We start from the raw sequence: 19270 nt of genomic DNA, 5'->3' as shown, positions 1-19270 counted from the left end.
TCACGTTGTTTGCTTCATCATACCTGTACGATTCCTAATATTCAAAAATGAAATATTCAAAAAATGTTTATATGACTGATTAGAGCATTTAATAACCTTTCAAATGAGCTAGCACTCGAACCCTATTCTCATTTAAAAAAATCATCGATTACGTCATCACAGTCAGATGAATGACGTCACTAGTATAACATATATGTCAAAAAATCATAATTTAAAAGTAAAAATCGACCTGTTTCAGGATTTTTCCTTGAAGTCGCCGGTTTACGAAATAACGAATTTATTCCTTTCATTTGCACCATACTGTATACGTATTACTTCACCTAGATTGTGGCCCGCCAGCTGTGGCAATAGCTACTATGTGGCTCAGGGAAAAAAAGGTTGAGTATCGATGATCTAGACATTTTAAATAATGTCTATACGTCCAAGGTCGACTCAGCCTGAATAAAATGAGCACCTTGGGTAAACCAGGGTTAATAATAGGCGGTTGAAGCGTCGCACTGGCCCTGTTTACTTTCCTTGTATGCCGTAGGCCCTAGAGAGCATATTACCCTGCTATAAACCCAAAGCCGCGTAAGCGGTATAAAACGGGAGACTATTATTATAAAAAAAATTTAAAAATAAAATGTTCATAAAATATGAGACTACAACATAATTTATATGTTTTTCCACCTTTGTACCTATTCCTCCCTACAGGGTGTCTTAAACTTAACAGAAGGAAAACATTTCTATTCTTCCACCCGGTATAAGCACAAAAAAATTTCAGTAAACCCTTGCCGATATGTGTAAATACTAAAGAAAAATCTAATATAAAAAATAAGCGGAATCTGTTAATGTGTTCACGAAAAAATAAACTATGAAAATGAGTAGTATAATTTTAGGCGATGCATAACTTTTGAAACTATGTGTAATATTATCTACAATAAAAACGGAAATTTAATGCTAAACATATAAAAGTCATAAATACATTGCGTTAATCTTCATTGCATATTTTATGGGTTTAGTTTTATTTTTATTGATACACTTTATAATACGAACTACGACGTGCCTGTATTATAGCTCATACATAAATAAAAATATCGGCAGTGCGTTGGTTGTTCATTGTGCTCAATTAAAACAAATATAGTCAAGCCAGTACCTTAATTGGTTGTAGATATGAAATAGAATATAAGTTAGCACATCCGCGATAATTTTCGGTCCTTTAGTTGAAATTCGCGCTTCGCCGGTGTGTGATACCACTAGAAACGTTTATAAATTCCTCGTGACATTATTTCCATCGATTTCCGTCACGAAAAACAAACTGTTTGTGGGAAAAATGTTTAGTAGCGGTATTAAATCAATTTCGTGCACTTGACCTGGAAAAATCATTGGGTCCTGTTAGTGTAGATATTGTTCGTATGTGCATCGTGTTGGACGGTGTCTTAGGAGGTTAACTGTAGTTTGTTTAGACTGATTAAATCAAGTGTACGAAAAATGTGGTGAAATTTTGTGTACAATCCAGATGGTCAATTTGTTTCCATGCATGGATTGTTTGTTTATCAGTGACATGTGGTACCCCTGTAAAGTCTTTTTGCAGGCTGTGTCCCAAAAGGAACAAGGTACAGTATATATGAAATTTTACTTATTTTATAACGTTTAAATTCCTGTTATAGGTACTTGTTATAGTCTCCACTTTTGTGGTTTTTATCTCTTTCCAATAGAAATAAGTAATAAGAAATAAGAAATGTCAAATTTTGAAAGCGATGCGATGTAAAATTTCCAAATTAAAAATTGTATGGTGTGCTTAAATTTCAAACAGATCGACCCAATAGTTATGTTATTAAATTTATTTATCCCGGAGAGCGATTATATCAACAACTGTATCTGCACCAACAGTCACTCTAGAGCAGCGGTTCTCAACCTTTTTTGCTCAGCGACGCACTAACGTTCTCCTTACAGATTCGCGACACCCTTATATGTACAAATTTTTGCTAGTGGTAGGTAAGTACAGATGAATATATTAAGCATATTATTTTTTATTTCGTAAGAACATAACAAGCAAAAAACAAAACAGAAAGAATACATAAAATTAGTGTGAAATTTGACCCTGATGACTTTTGCAAAGTATATCTATCCAAGGACGAATTGTAGACAGACACACTCTCAGCTCGCTGTCCACATCAAGTAGTCGAGACCAGTAGCTAGATTTTATATTATTTATCGCAGAAAATGCAGATTCACATAAGTACGAGGTCGAAAACGGCAGTAAAAGGGATACTGCTATCTTTGCTAATTTTGGGTATTCATTCTTAACTGAAATCCAAAAAACATCCGGAGCTACTTCACTAAATTTTGATTTTAAAACTGTGTCAGAATACACTTCAATAAGTTGTTCCTTTTCAGAATAGGTTAATTCTGCCTTGTTTACGTTGTTCTCGTCAAGTGCAATCAACCATTCACAGTTAGCACTCAAGACAGAGGGAAAGTATTTAGTTATCCCTTCTTGCAACTTACATAAGTGCTCTTTCATGCTCTACTTTAGTAGAGTCTGTTCTTCAGATTTCAAATTAATTAAAGTTATAAAGGTTTCGGGAAAAGTAGTCAAATCGTTTTTTTCTATAACCGAGTTCCAGAATGTCAGTTTTTTGGAGCAGGCACTTATTTTATCAGTTGATGATATTATGGTTTCCTTTCGTCCATGCATCGTTGCATTCAAAGAATTTAGCTTATTAAAAATGTCAGAAAGGTAAGCCAACTAAGCACACCAAAGAGGGTTTTTAAGATTTTTACAAGTCACTTTGGCCATCTTCTGTTTTAAAAAATTCGAGTAGTTCGTCTTTAAGTTCTAAAATTCTGTTTAGTATTTTTCCTATAACGTGGTATATACCTAATAGTTAAAAAATGGTTGAATACATGATTGGTATATTATAACAAGTGAAAAATATAAAAAAAATATCGTATTCGTAAATCTCGCGACACACCTGATAGGTTCTTGCGGCACACCAGTGTGTCGCGACACGGTGGTTGAGAACCGCTGCTCTAGAGGTATTTTGTAAATTGCAATTGATTCTTTGAGGTGCATAATTGAAGTGCATTAACCCATTTGATCCCACGACATTTTTTTTTTCGATATTACTTGATTTTTTTGAATGTCCTTGTTAGATCTGGGTTAAATAGTAAAAATTCATTGTTATTTGACATAAAAAATTTAAATTTTTAGCAAAAAGTAGGTGTACTCATACGAGTACAATGGGCTGATCGGGAGTCAAAAATATAAAACATTGTGTAAAAATGAAAATATTTTATTTTCTTACAATATAGGTACATACTTGGGTACATCCTGTATTATAATCTAACTACTGTGAAATGGTACACAACAATCACGTTCATTACACATAGTACCTTCACACTTTATACAAGTCCAACGTACTCTTTGATGGCATAAGCGACATCGAAATTGTTTGTCTATTTTCTTTGGAAAATGACCGCTTTCATCCATTTTTAGACTAATTGGTACAGATCCTGCCAGTCGTTTTCTAGAATAAGTAGATTTCCCGAAACTTCTTAAATAATGACGTACTACCTCTCGTTGAAAAGCCAAAAGATCCATTTCTTTATTTCCAGCAAATATTTGTAACTTCCACGAGTTAACAAGAGCAGTTGAGCATGTGGGTAAAAATTGGCCACCACCATTTTTTACCTTGTATACTGACTCGGTAGTTATTAACCGATTGGTCAAAGAGATCAACACCGCCCATTGAAGCATTGTATGATGAGAAAAGTTTTGGTTGGGGTCCATCAATTTTTCGTTTGGCAGTAGCACATCAACGATTCACTTTTGAAAGTGGTTCAATACTATCGTAATTTGATGCCATTGTGACCACATTGTTGTCCTTCCATTTTACAAAAAGTAGTAGACTTGTCTTGTCAAAGCGATATTCGAAATATCCACGATTCTTCTTTTTCATTACAGCGGAAGGTAACAAAGGACATTTTTTTATACGATTTTCTCTTGCTGTGCCTGTTGCTCTAAAGCCCTTCTCTTTTAAAGTTTCCATCAAATTGTAACTAGTAAAATAATGGTCAAAAAATACTTCGTGGTCAGTAGGCACATCAACGACATCAAGCATTTTTAGAACAACTTGTGATCCTAAAGGCAACGCCGCGACTTTCGATTTATCCACTGATGCTCCACAATATGTGTCAAAATTGTAGCAATAACCAGTTGAACTACAAAGCATCCAGTACTTGTACCCGAATCTTACTGGCTTTCCACTTAAGAACTGTTTAGATGAGTGATGCCCAAAATACTTTATCATCGTTTTATCAATTGATAAGTCTGTGAAATATGCCAAATTGTTGAAATGTTTTATTTAGTTTGTTCATGAGAGGCCTCACTTTATACATTCTGTCCCTTGTATCAATTTGCGAATTATCTGCCAAATGTAGGTATTTTTTGTAGGTATCTTGGATTATCTGCCAAATGTAGGTATCTTGGAAACGGTTCCTTGAAATTGCATTAGTCACGAGGGGAATCTGAAGATCCCCATCTAAACACTAATATTATGTAGTTGCGTTCTCGTGGCAATCTATGGTATCCAGTAAAAAGTAAAATAGCCAGAAATATCTTTCTCTCTCCTGCGTTACATGAAATTGATGATTATTATTTTGAGCGGCATATAAATTTGTCTACTGTGTAATATATTAAATAATTTCATTGTCGAAAAATTTCTCAAATATTTCTATAGGATATTTACCTCAGATTTGTTCTTTCATATTATCCAGACAACCCTCGTAACCTGTTGTAGATGTCATACTGATGTCAGTAATTTCTTTCGTCCAGTCAGATTCCTTGGTTTTATTTTGACCCTTCAGTAAATTTTCTCTTCTAATGGCAAGAGGAAGATTGTCTTCTTCTACTCCTCTATTGATTGTCTTCTAACCTCCATTTCTCCGGGAACGACATTCGGAAAGCTTTGAGTCTGAAGATCATCTCATCTCATCTATGTCCTCATTGTCAGTTTGATAGTCAATCTCAGGAGGAATAACTACCACCGATACATCTTTATGAGTGGATTTCGCTAGGTCATCTGATGCTAAAGTGATGACCTGTACTCAGATGAGTACAGGTCTATTTTGTAACAGAAAAACAAAAATAATAAAAAAAATCTTATACTGAATAAATAAACATTACTAGTACTTACCCTTACAACAGTAAAAGTTAAAAAAATGATAAATAATATCAAAATAACAAGCACTTCAATACAGAAATATCGAGGTTAGGTTATAATTACTGCGGCAAAAATTACGAAGAAGAGCGCCACCTAGGGTATAATTTGTAAAAATCTAGTAGAACACTTCCTAATAGAATCGGACATACACATGGAGTACCACTTTTTTACCAGATGTGTCACTACTAAATAGGCCATTTTTGCTGCTGTACTTAGACGAGTACAGTGGGACCAAATGGGTTAAAAATCTTCAACATTTTATTAAATTTGTTATTATAAAACAGTTTAAAAAGGGGCTGACTTTTTAGCTTATAAACATTTACTTATAATAAATTTGACATCTTTTATATCATTAGCTTGTAGGCAGGCTCAATAAGAAGACCGTGGAAAAACACATTTTTTCAAAAAAAAAAACAGAACCTTCTATGACTAATAGGAAGTAAGATAGCATTTTTTCTTAAAATCATATTTCCATTGTTTATTAATATTAAAAGCAGAAAATTGAACGAATTCTAGATGAACATTTTACAAATGTTTATCTTGTACAACAAATTTTATGCTCCAACTTATAGATAGCATGTACAGCGAAGGAGTAAAAAGTTACAACCCGTTTAAGTGATGGTACTCGTAAAATACCGCCACGGAAAATGAAGGGGAGAACTGTCAGCTGCAATATCTGGTTTCTTGTTATTGGTCATAGAAGGTTCTATTTTTTTGGAAAGTTTGTTTTTTCAGCAGCTTTTTCTTGAGCCTACTTACAAGCGTGTGACACAAAAAATATCAAAAGTTATTATAATGTTTGTAAGCTAAAAAGTCAGCTCTTTTTTAAACTGTTTTTTAAAAACAAATAATAAAATATTGATGTCTTAGGGGGTTAACTGTAGTATGTTTGACTGATTAAGTCAAGTGTACAAAAAATGTGATGAAATTTTGTGTACAATCCAGATGGTCAATTTGTTTCCATGCATGGATTGTTTGTTTATCAGTGACATGTGGTACCCCTGTAAAGTCTTTTTGCAGGCTGTGTCCCAAAATAAACAAGGTATAGTAGTAGGGGAGGAAAGTATGCTAAATTTGCGTTATGGGAACCTATTAGGTTGTGAAGGGTAGGTCCTAAAACCAAAAAAGCTTAGTTTTTCATAAAGTGGGGGATTTTCTATTTTTTAATTTAATTTTCCATTTCCAACAATCGTTTTTTCCAATTATAGCGCCGTCTATCCATAATTCGCAAAAATGTCTCGGATAAAAGTTACTTATTTTTACGTAAGTAATCCAAATCTGCAATAAAAAAATGGGAGTTCCTATTTAAGATTTTAAAATATCCCCCCCACCCCACCTCCGTGGGTCACTCGTGTTTGTCATTCGATAGATTTTACAAAAATATTGAATACGCGTATTTTTCAGTTTTTCGATCTGATGTTCATTTCGCGAAATATCGCAGGGTTCGTATTTAAAATTTTAAATTTACCCCTCACCCCCTCCGGGGGGTCGTGTTTGGTATAATTCGATAGATTTTTGAAAAATATTGAATACGTAATATTTAGTTTTTCGATGCGACGTTCTTTTTTTTGTGAAATTTTGTGACTCGTCTTTTTCCTTACGCCCCGCTCAAATCGTCAGATTTTTTAAATATACACTGTTTTGCATGTACTTACCTTATCTTAATCTGACGATTTCAAGTTTTTCTAAGGATAGATTTTTTTTCGGACCCCACTTAACGAACTCCCTTGTATTAAGAGCCAATATATTATGATAGAGATACATTTACAGGGTACAAGGTTTCTCCCCGTGTGATAATCTGACTGGCTCGACTAACTGCAAAAATCCCCGCTTGGGCTCCCCTACCATAGTGTATATTTTTATGAAATTTGACTTATTTTATAATTTTTAAATTCCTATTTAATAAGTACATACTTGTTATAGTCTTTACTTTTGTGGTTTTTATCTCTTTCCGTTAGAACTAAGTTATGTAAAATTTGGAATAGTCCAAGTAATGAAGCTTAAAATAGAACAAAACCTCGCAATTTTTACAGAATGGATCGATTTGCTTGAAAATTTGAGAATAAGTAGTTTATAGTCCAAAGATCAAAATCTATATGATGCTGAAAGGCGCTTTTACCATGGGGGTGGTTGCCTCCCCATCTTGGGGGTGGAAATTTTTTATTATATTTTACCGCAAAAGTTGATAAAAACATTCATTTTAATCAAAAAACGTTCTATACATTTTTTTGATAAAATTAATAATTTTCGATTTATTCGCTTTCGAAAGTGTTAGTTTTATATCGAAAAAATCAATGTTTTTAATCAGTTTTCTGCTAATAACTCAAAAAATTTTCGTTTTATCAAAACAACTTTGCTTAATAAAAATGTACCTTTTAAAAAAATAAACAAAATCCTTTTTTTAAATTTTTTTTAAGACCAATAGTAATCGAGCTATGCTTTATTATATGTTAGCTCTTCTTCGTCAAATGCTAAATATTGTAGTTTCAAAGTCAAAGGCCGGGAAACTATGCATTTCTCGAGAGTAACTTGTTCAAACTAATTTAAAGTATTTGAAAATATCTATCTTCAGAAATAAAAAAATAGTCTCTAGCTAAAAAATTAGGTGACTTATAATAAAAAGAATGTCAGTCCCTATTTTTTTTCAGCGAAAAAGTGATCGGAAACTTCCCCCTACTTACCACCCTAATTAAAATTAGTCAATAACCTTATTTTGTGTTCTTTACTTATGTATTATTAATAGGTTCTAGAGCTTTGACCGGCTTAGAATGATTAGTTTAAAAAAAAATGGAGTTAAAAGCGAATAACGAATATTTTTAGTTTGGTAAAAAATGCCCTTTTTTCAGAATAGAAAGATTAGCATCAGAGATACGCAAAAATATTTAAATATAAAATTGTAGCTTATTTAATTCCTAAGAACTTAGTTTGCAAAAATACTTTCTACCGTAAAAAATTAAGTGAGCTATTGACAATTAAAGCTTGTAATAACATGCAAAAACCAGCTGTACCAACCCTTTCAAAGTCACCTCTTTTTGTAACCAAGGACTTTAAAAGGATCTAATATTAATAGCCTTATAGATTTTGTAAAAACCTACAAAATTCTTTTTTAATAAACTTTCTAGGATAAAAAATGTAAAAGTTACGGTTAAAAAATTATTATATTTTTTTGAAAAAATAAGGGGAAATCCAATTGGAAGCATAATAATGTAAGTTAGCGGTATTTTTAGTCATTGGCCTTATACATTCTTCTTTATTTATGTATTTTTAATAGATTCCAGAAACTTGAGTGGCTTAGAATGATTAGTTTTAAAAAAACTGGAGTTAAAAGCGAATAACAAATTTTTGTAGTTTGGTAAAAAATACCATTTTCTTCAGAATAGAGCTTCAGAGAATAATTGCTTCAGAGATACAAAAATTTGTTTCCATATGAAATAGGTTATTTAATTCCCAAGACGCTGGTTTAAAAAAAAAATTTCTACGGCAAAAATTGAGTGAATCGTAAGTGGTAAAATATCCAAAAACATTGATTATTTCGATATAAAACTAACACTTTCGATAGCGAATAGATCGAAAACTATTAATTTTATCAAAAAAATGTATAGAACATTTTTTGCTCAAAATGAAAGTTTTTATCAATATTTGCGATCAAAATATAATAAAAAATGTCCACCAAGGAAAGCGCCTTTCGGCATAATATAGATTTTGATCCTTGAACTCTCCACTACTTATTCTCAAATTTTCAAGCAAATCGATATATTCTGTAAAAATTGCGAGGTGAAGAGCTTCGGTTCCTAGACTAGAAACGATGTAGAATTTTCAAATTCAAAATTGTCCCAGTTAATGAATTTTTAAAGTGTGCTCAATGTCAAACAAATCGACCAAATAGTTTGTTATTCAATTTGTTTATCCCAGAGGTTTAGAGGTATTTTTTAAATCGTAATTGATTCTTCGAGGCTTAATTTTTAGGGTATATAAAAAAATTCAATATTTTATTAAATTTGTCATAAAAAATGTTTGAAAAAGGGCTGACTTTTAAGCTTAAACATCTATAATAACTTTGACCTTTTTTTGCCACGCGCTTGTAAGAAGGCTTAATAAAAATCTGGTGAAAAACAGCCCTAAACAATAATTTTTATCTGCCACTGTTTTCTGTGACTATGCCAAAGCTTTTGATTATGTAAATCACCACATTTGGATAAACAACTAAATTTCTACGGAATTCGAGGTATTTCTTTGAATTGGTTCCAATCTTATTTGGATAATAGGAAACAACTGGTTGGAGCAAATGATACTGAGTGTAGTCTCAAAAACATTGTATGTCAAGTACCACAAGGTTCAGTATGTGGATCTTTACTTTTCCTTATCTCTATAAATAACATCCCTAATTTAAAAATCGATGGAAAATTTTTTCATTTTTTGCTGATGATACCAGTATCAATTGGAGCAACTCAACTATTGCAACTCTTCCATGCAACTATAACGTCTGATCTGCTTACGATAAAAACCTGGTCTTTTTTAACGTGGATAAGACAGTAGCATTATCCTAGAAAGGTACTCTTCAACCCTTACTTCCTATAACAGTCAGATCGCTACCGTTGATTCTGTAAAATTTCTTGGTATTTTTTTAGAAAGCAACCTCAAATAGTCCCTTCATATCAATTTGTTAAATAAGAAACTCGCCCCAGCTTGCTATGCTACAAGATCCGTTTCGAAGGAAATCAGTTTAGTATCTGCTGAAATAACATATATTATTCTTTGTTGGAGTCTCATCTTCGATATGGTCTTCCTTTTTGGGATTCTAGTATAGCTGCACAATCTGATGTCATTTTTAAATTACCAATAAAAAAGGACAATACGATATCTGTTGGGTCTCAGAAGAACAACACATTGCAGACGTTACTTTAAAGATCACGGAATTTTAACCCTTCCATCTTTATATGATTTAGAAACTGTTTGTTTAATTCGTAAACACCTACATGTCTTTCCGAGCAATGCCTCATCATGACTACTCCACCAGAAATTCAACATTTGATGTCTATTTACCGAACCCATATACTGCGTTAGTAAAGAAATATACAGGGTGTAACAAAAATACAGGTCATAAATTTAATCCCGTATTCTGGGACCTAAAATAGTTCGATTGAACATAACTTACCTTAGTACAAATGTGCACGGAAAAAAAGTTACAGCCCTTTGAAGTTACAAAATGAAATCGATTTTTTCCAATATATCGAAAACTATTAGAGATTTTTTATTAAAAATGGACATGTGGTATTGTTATGGCGGTAGTATTTTAAGAAAAAAATATAATGACATTTGGACACCCCATAAAAATTTTATGGGGGTTTGGTTCCTTTAAACCCCCCCCCCAAACTTTTGTGTACGTTTCAATTGAATTATTATTGTAGCGCCATTAGTTAAACACAAGTTTTTAAAAACTTTTTTGTCTCTTAGTACTTTTTCCAAAAGTCAGTTTTTATCGAGATATTTGAATATTTGTCAAATCCACCACATATTTGTATATGGTAAAGTACGATTATGGAGACTTGGTAATAATATGAAAATTTATTTATGATTTACATTTTTAGGTATATTTTGAACCATATTAAAAAAGAAGCCACATCTCGATAAAAGATACTTTATCAAAAAAATACAAAGAGGCAAAAAAGTTTTAAAAACACTGTGTTTTACTAATGGTACCGCAGTAATAGTTTAATTGGAACGTACACAAACATTTGGGGGATTTAAAGGAACAAAGCCTCATAAAATTTGTATGTAAACATATTAAGAAAGAAGCCGCAACTCGATAAAAACTGCCTTATCGAAAAAATACTAAGAGGCAAAAAAGTTTTAAAAATATTTAATTTAACTAATGGCACCAGAATAATAATTTATTTGAAACGGACACAAAAGTTTGGGGGGGTTTAAGGGAACAAAACCTCCATAAAATTTTTATGGGGTGCACAAATTTCACTATAATTTTTCTTTAAGATGTTCTTGCCATAAGAATGCCACATGTCCATTTTCAACAAAAAATCTCTAATAGTTTTCGATATATTCGAAAAAATCGATTTTCATTTTGTAACTTCAAAGAGCTGTAACTTTTTTTGTGTGCATATTTGTACTAAGGTAAGTTAGGTTCATTCGAACTATTTTTGGTCCCAGAATATGTGGTTTAATTTATGACCTGTATATTATATTCCGCAAAACCAGCTCCCTTTACAACTTCTATCTGCAACATCTTTCCCCAAGTTCCGTAAAATGACAAAAGCTACTATGCTAAAATGACTGTCTAAAGACCATATTACTCAGTAGAAGAGTTTCTTAATGACTAAGTTAATAATAAAGTACAGTAATGTACAGTAACTAAAGTATATTTATCTATATTTGGGTGTCACATGCAGCAGCTAAACTTATTAGTTCCTATGTTTTTATTTTATTTTGTTATGTTCAATTTGCAATTTATTTAAATTTTTGCAATATATTGTTTTTGTTTTTGCTTTACTTTAATAACTTTAATAACGATTTATCTAATTTCGGTACATTGTATTTGTTATTGTTTTTTTGACAATTGTGGCACATGACTCAATAAGGTTGAGAACCTGAGGTTGAGGTTAGGTTTTTTGGACCATTCTGGACAAAAAAAGGTCTCTTGTAATTTTTCTCTAAAGTTGATCGTTTTCGAGTTATAAACAATTTAAAATTGAAAAAAAAAAAGAAAAATGGCGATTTTCAAGGCTTAATAAATTGGTTAAAAGTTATTATGAAAGTCAGAAAGTGACTAAATCAAAGTTTAAAGCCCCCCCTACAAGATCCTGAAGAAATTTTTGTCATAATTTTATTACTAAGCTGTTATTTTTAAGTAATAATAATGAGCGTCACCACGTATTAGGCGGCCGTCTATGGTGAGTGCGAGAGAGATGCCATTCCGGCAGTCCAATGGGGCATCTTAGTCGCACTCACATTTACAGTTGCGCCAATACGCTCTTACGGCTTATTGTTAATAATAAAAAATAACAGCTTAGTAATAAATTAATGACACAAATTTCTTCAGGATCATCTAGAGGGGGCTTTAAACTTTGATTTAGTCACTTTCTGACTTTCATAATAATAATTTTTAACCGAGTTATTATAAAAGTTAATAGAATATGGTTCGGCTGTATTTTCGTTTTGCAATGAAATTGAAAATGGTTATATATTTTTGATTTACATTTACTCTGATTGGAGTATGAAGGGAACTATTCTCGTTGGAACTTTACCGCGCTGAGCAGATTGGACGTGAATTGCAAATTGTAGAATTCCCTCATCTTCCTTAGTCTCAGCATCCGTATGGCTTGCAAATTGTAGAAGCCTCGGAGGTGTAACCAGAGAAGGTTTCCATTGTTTTCATTCTGGTGGGATGTAGAATAGCATTATGTTGTTTTATATGCCATTAGAGTGAAAACTTAGTCTTTTTGCTAGCAGTTGCCGCTAGGGCATATATGCCATTTCGTTCGTTGCAATCCGGGACTGCATGCCGGGGCTTTGTTTTGGTTGGATCGGGGAGAGCAGCATATGTGCCTCCTGATGAGAGACTAATAAGTTTCGAAACCGGTAGAGGTGCTTGCTGCACTCTCTGATTGGACTAGAATATGGTTCGGCTGTATTTTCGTTTTGCAACGAAATTGAAAATGGTTATTCATTTTTAATAATAAGTCTTAAAAATGGCCATTTTTGCGTTTTTCAAATTTTAAATTGCTTATAACTGGAAAACCATCAACTTTGGAGAAAAATTAGAAGAGATCTTTTTTGTCCACAATGGTCTAAATTACAAATGTGAATATGCAAAAAAATCTCATGGGAATATTTTTTTCAACGAGCCCGCCGTTTTCGCCTTGTCTAAGTGGGTTCCTTGTTATTAGGTCATAGAAGATTCTGTTTATTTGGAGTTTGTGTTTTCACCATCTTTTCATTAAGCATACTTACAAGCGTGGTATGTAAAAGATGTCAAAGTTATTATAAATGTTTGTAAGCTAAAAAGTCAGCCCTTTTTCGGAGTTTAACTGTAGTTTGATTGACTGAATAAATCAAGTGTACGAAAAATGTGGTAAAATTTTGAGTACAATCCAGATGATCAATTTGTTTCCATGCATGGAGTGTTTGTTTCTCAGTAACATGTGGTATGTGGTAACCCTGTAAAGTCTTTTTGCTGGCTGTGTTTCAGAAAGAACAAGCTATAATGTATATGAAATTTTACTTATTATTATTACATTTGTTATAGTCTTTACTTTCGTGGTGTTTATCTCCTTACGATAGAAACAAGTTATGTCAAATTTTAAAAACGATGTAGAAGTTTCGGTCTGAAACACAGTAGATACCGTCTTTTGATTCTTAACCCATTAGCGCCGAGATTAATAAATTATTGATTTTGTATTATTTTTTGCAATATTAATAATGAACTGTGTTTAAATAATAAAAAACTTCATAAAATATTTTTTCTGAGATGTTCCATTTCTGAGATATTAAGTGTTGCCTTAAAGCAACGCTAGGCGCTTACACTACCTAGTTTTTGTTGAAAGTAATAAACCAAAAAATTAAAGTATTTGGGATACAATAAAGTAGGCAATAAAAGAAAAATAGATATTTATTCATAAAAAAATGTAATTCGATGTGATTAATTATAAAAATTTACACTATCGAGAGTGAAACGGTATAAAACAAGAAGTACATAGTCCAATATCACATTTTAAACACATTGTTCTAACGATAGATTTACATGTTTTAGACGCACATCTTCTCTTTTTCCCATCTGGAATGTACTGTATCAAATGATTGATGGTATGGTGTCCAAAAGAATGTCATCCGATATTCGGCTGTCGACAGGTGCTGTCAAGGAAGCCGGCGGTCTTCCACTTCCTTTACTAAGTACACTATACTTCGCTAAATATGTGCTTACAATCTCTCTTATATAATCTAATTGCGATACCTTTTCTCTGTCCGTTTTATTATACAATATCCAACTATTTTGTAATGCAACATCGAGCATCCACGTAAAAATTGGCCATTACCATTTTTTGCCACGAATACTGATCCGGTAGCAACTTATATTCTGATCCATTTGGTCAGTTCCTCCCATAAATGTATTTTACTTGGCGATCAATTTGGGTCTAGAAACAAGTACGTTTCGTTTGAGTTTCTGAGAAAATCTTCTTACTTGACCTACTTTTTGAGTGCCGCAGGATGATCCATCCACCGGACATATAATTGTCCATCATTTTGTTCAATAGCTGTTTCAAAATAACCTCGATCTTTTTTCAGAAACTCATTTTTAGGAGTTAACGGACATCCTCTGGGAACTCGGTTTTCGCGAATGGTTCATATTAATTCTCATCAGTGTCTACATTATTTGTATCTGGAGGTTCTACAAAAATATCGCCACCTAGTTCATCATTATAAATTATATCAAGGGCTTGAGCAAGCGAAAATCCTCGTCTAGAACAAAAATGATAAAATTTAAAATATAGGTAGTACAAGCGCCTAGCGTTGTTTTAAGGCAACGGCTGGGTTACAACAGGCACTGACAAGTAGTTATTGATCAATTCATATAAATTATTTAAAATATGTTTTGTTAGAAGTATAATCAACACAAATTTAACATATATAAATAATAAGTTTCATTTATATCGAAATTATGGTACTTACTCAACTCGAAAGTCCATTATTTTCACGTTCTAATATTATGCTCAACTTCAAATGCACCAAACTTACAAACAGTTCTTAACACCGCAAATAGATAGGCATAACCGAGTGTGAGCGATTGTGGTTGATGGAATTTGCAAGGTCACACCTCTTTTATGACTGTCTTATGACTTCAAGCTCCTCCCAAATACAGGCATGTCTGCCGTTGCTTTAAAGCAACGCACGGCGCTAATGGGTTAAGGAAGAAAGTGTATTGATCATTACAGTTGACCGTTCACAAAATGTTTTTGATTTGATTATTTACATAGTCAGATACTGAATTGTATTTTTTCTATTCAAAATTACATCTCTATTCTAACTTTAACTGTAGATCCGTTTTTTATTTGAAGTAAAATTAACGAATTGTATGGTAACGGTAGTACAAAAAACAATTTCATGTATGGGTTATTTATTAATCTATGTATGACATGTGGAATCTTTTATTAATATCATCGTTTCAATCTCTACCATAAAGAATAATGTGTGTTTTATTATTTTAGAAAAGGTTTTAAATTGAATATCGTACTAATGAATACTAATCGTACTATTAACGACGTCTTATAACAAGAAACATAAAGTTTTGATAATATTATATAATTTTGGTTTTAAGGTGATACAGTAGCGATCAACAGGTAGCCAAAATGCGTTCCAAGATTACGGCTGTAATTTTGAATATTTTTTCGAAATATTTGGCACACGTATTCGTAATAAAATAAAGAATGGCGGTACAGAGCCCAATTTGAAAAATATATTAATATGTTGAAATTACTCTGTAATTAAATACAATATTAAAAAAACGAGCCTGTACCGCCATTAAGAAGAACAAAAAAATACACTTTCTTCAAATAAACTTTTTTATCCGATGCCTAGATTTTGTGTCATTTTGGAACTACTAAAATTTTTTATTTCATTAGTAGTTCCAAAATGACACAAAATCTAGGCATCGGATAAAAAAGTTTATTTAAAGAAAGTGTATTTTTTTGTTCTTCTTAATGGCGGTACAGGCTCGTTTTTTTAATATTGTATTTAATTACAGAGTAATTTCCACATATTAATATATTTTTCAAATTGGGCTCTGTACCGCCATTCTTTATTATATTACGAATACGTGTGCCAAATGACTCGAAAAAATATTCAAAATTACAGCCGTAATCTTGGAACGCGTCTTCGCTACCTGTTGATCGCTACTGTTTCCTCTTAAGTATAATAAATGAATAGGCCTGGATCCCGCGTACCAAAAAAAAGTTGATTAATAGCAAGCTGAAAATTTGTTACTAGCTTAACGGTGTCTAGTCGGACAAACTTTAATGTACGGGAACACTGGAACAGGGGAAGTTTTAATTATGGAACAGTTTAAAAATTTGGAACGTCAGATTACGAAAACGCCCCATGTATTTTGTCGGACAGAACTTCCAATTGATTTGTTACCGTTTCATTAAACTCTCATGCAAAAATCAGAGTGCTATTTATCACCAATAAAATTCCTGTCATTTAACATGTTCTTCGTGTTCCACTCATTAAAATGCCCAGTTGGTGATAAACACAAGTCTGATTTCTGCATGAGAGTTTAATGAAATGGTAACAAATCAATTGGAAGTTCTGTCCGACAAAATACATGGAACGTTTTCTTAGTCTAACGTTTCAAATTTTTAACCTGTTCCACAATTAAAACTTCCCCTGTTTCAGTGTTCCCGACTAATCCCTAAGTTAAGCTATTAACAGAGTTTCCTTTTGAAACGTGTAAAATATTGTTGTTTATTTGGGTTTATATGACTGCGGACACTAAATCCATTCGCCAGTGTAAAATATTAAATTCCTAGGTGAGCGCTTTCGGCTTACAAAACTTCAGAGCTATGGTCAAAAACTATAAAGTACCACTACCAAAGAGGGATCCCATTTTTTATTATTTAAGAAATTTATTGAGAAAATTCCTTATAATTCTTCTTTCAAAGTTACAGAAACTTGGAGGATGGTTGATTTTTTTTTAAAAGTGAAAAACCATATACAAACGGCACTTTAGAACTTCACAAAAAACACATTAAAAACTTTGAACATGGTTCAGGTGCCCCTCTGGAGTCGAGGCGGCTGACAGCGACTGACTGAAAACATTTTTCAAATATTTTCCAAGTTTCTTAAACTTTAGAGAAGGAATTCTACTATATGAGGAATTTTTTCAATAAATTTTTTCAATAATAAAAAATGGTATCCCTCTTTAGTACTGGTACTTTATAGTTTTTGACCATAGCTCTGAAGATGGCTTTATAAGCCGAAAGCTCTCATCTAGGAATTATATATTTTACACACTTCAAAAATACTTTTCTATTCATTCAACTGAATGAATACTGAATTCATTCATTTGTCATGTGTGTACAAAAACAGACTCAAAATAATATATTCAATATTTTTGTCTGTAAGTGTATAATTAGTTAACACACCTTTGTGATACCTGTCATAAAAGCTGATATCTCTTATATGAAAGGGTGCGTATATGCACCTTTGGCCGAAATCATTCTAAATTTTTTTCCGTAGACGTCATTACACTTCATTCACTATTTATAGAATTTCTCTGTGTTGTAAACGTTATATTTGTTTTACTTTTAACTTAAATCAGTTTGACACTTTCCTTGTGTTTATTTGTTTGACATTCCATATAAATTAAAATGAGGTAAGCTAAATTATTATCATGTGAATGTATACAGTAGTGAATTTTTTTTTGTTTCGTTTAGTAAATTCTCAAAATATGAAATGAAGAGGGCACTAACCACTAAAGAGATAATAGATTTGGCCAAGATATCGATATTTTAATAGCGCGCTCTGGGGAGCAAGGCGCGGCTCACCGCGTAAAGTTTCACGCGCTAAGTTCTCGATGCAAATTATAATTTCTATGTATATATTATACGTTATCTTCATTTTTCATTTTTGAAGATACCAATAAAATTTTATCATATAATTATTATAATTAAATCATCATACTGTACCTCGTATCCCCTTTCATTCTATTTACTTTGTCTTCTATTTTTTGTACTAAATGAGAAAAAAAACATTAAAAACTAATATTTCAGAAATATAACTAAAAAGTAAGTCGATATTATTTATTAATACTATTTTACAAACATTTTCTTTCATGCATTTGCATCGATACATACAGGGAATCTCAGCTTTTTTACATCTGCATAAGTTCTTAGAGCAATTTTTACAGTTACATAGTGCTACTAAGTCTGTTCTTGTCGGCAGTAAAACTAAAACTTTCTGGGGCTTCAGAGTGTGCAGAGGGCCCATATAAAGTGGATCTAGTTATTTTGCAGGATCATCAAGGCACGTCAATTGTGTGTATGCCGCCACAACATACATAAATGCTCGTTTTATATGAAATGATGATGCTGCAAAAGAACTCGATCCATTTTTATATGGATATCATATATTGGCTCATTTGCATGCGTAGAAGCCTAGTTACGATCGATAAAGCGTCGAAAAATACTTACTTGACTGTGAGCCGATCTTGCGCCTCTTTGCGCGCCATTAAAATATCGATATCTTGACCAAAAATAAACTTACTTTAACAAACCTTGTTTGGAAGCCTATTAATGAAGCTTTAAAATGAGACCTTCTGAGGCTCATTTGCATGCGTGGAAGCCGAGTTACGATCGATAAATCTTCGAAAAATACTTATTTTGCAATTTGCACGGTGCACTAATTTTACAATATATTGAGTTTTTTTCTCCGTTTTTTATTAACGAACAAATTTTATTTGAAACATTATTTTTTATCTCTTAGTTTCTGAGCCAGAGCCTTATAAACAATTTATAAACAATTAAATTGTTTATAACAATTTTTTGACCATTCGGATCGAAATCCACCCTCAAAATTCGTAATCAGCAGCCAAAAATCCATAAGAAACCGTTTAGTTTGTCCATCAGAATTGAAAAGGACACGGTGACCCCTCTGGCGCCTAGACTAATCTACACCCCAAAAGTTTCGAAAATTTCCATCTTAAAATTTAATTTACATTTAACATACAATATTTATGTTCCTTTATTACAAACTGTACCCGTATTCGGCCAAAGGTGCGTATACGCAATACGCACCCATCTGTTTTTCCTTTCACGAGAGAAAAAAATCTTTTTGGTTGTAAATTAGTCTTAATTTATGTGTTTTTGATCCAATCTAATAAATAAATTGTCAAATTTCTCTTTGTTTATTGTCTCGGCCTAAATGGGTTAAAACCGAACGACTACAGTGCCTCGGATGAGTGCCGGTCCAACAAAGGAGAGATTTTTTTGAAAAAAAATGTTTGCCACTGTGCCATCAAGACAGTCGCTGATTTGGGTATAGGAATTATTATACAA

At 32.4% G+C, this 19270-nt stretch overlaps 1 protein-coding gene across 3 annotated transcripts in view; it reads left to right on the top strand.

Annotated features, from left to right (window-relative positions):
- The window catches only part of LOC126889519 (serine/threonine-protein kinase tricornered), a 675111-nt gene that overhangs the window by 182909 nt on the left and 472932 nt on the right, over positions 1-19270 (top strand). Inside the window, exon 1 of one of the 3 annotated variants that reach the window (XR_007700062.1) lies at positions 1243-1595. The exons of the other annotated variants lie outside the window; for them this stretch is intronic. The gene's annotated coding sequence lies outside the window, so the exon portion shown is untranslated. Of the gene's footprint in view, positions 1-1242; positions 1596-19270 lie in introns of those variants that run through there. 3 annotated transcript variants of the gene reach the window in all.

This window comes from Diabrotica virgifera, chromosome 8, assembly GCF_917563875.1.
Source record: "Diabrotica virgifera virgifera chromosome 8, PGI_DIABVI_V3a".
Lineage (NCBI taxonomy): Eukaryota > Metazoa > Arthropoda > Insecta > Coleoptera > Chrysomelidae > Diabrotica > Diabrotica virgifera.
The sequence above is the reverse complement of the archived record's forward strand: the minus strand, read 5'-3'. Positions and strand labels throughout refer to the sequence as shown.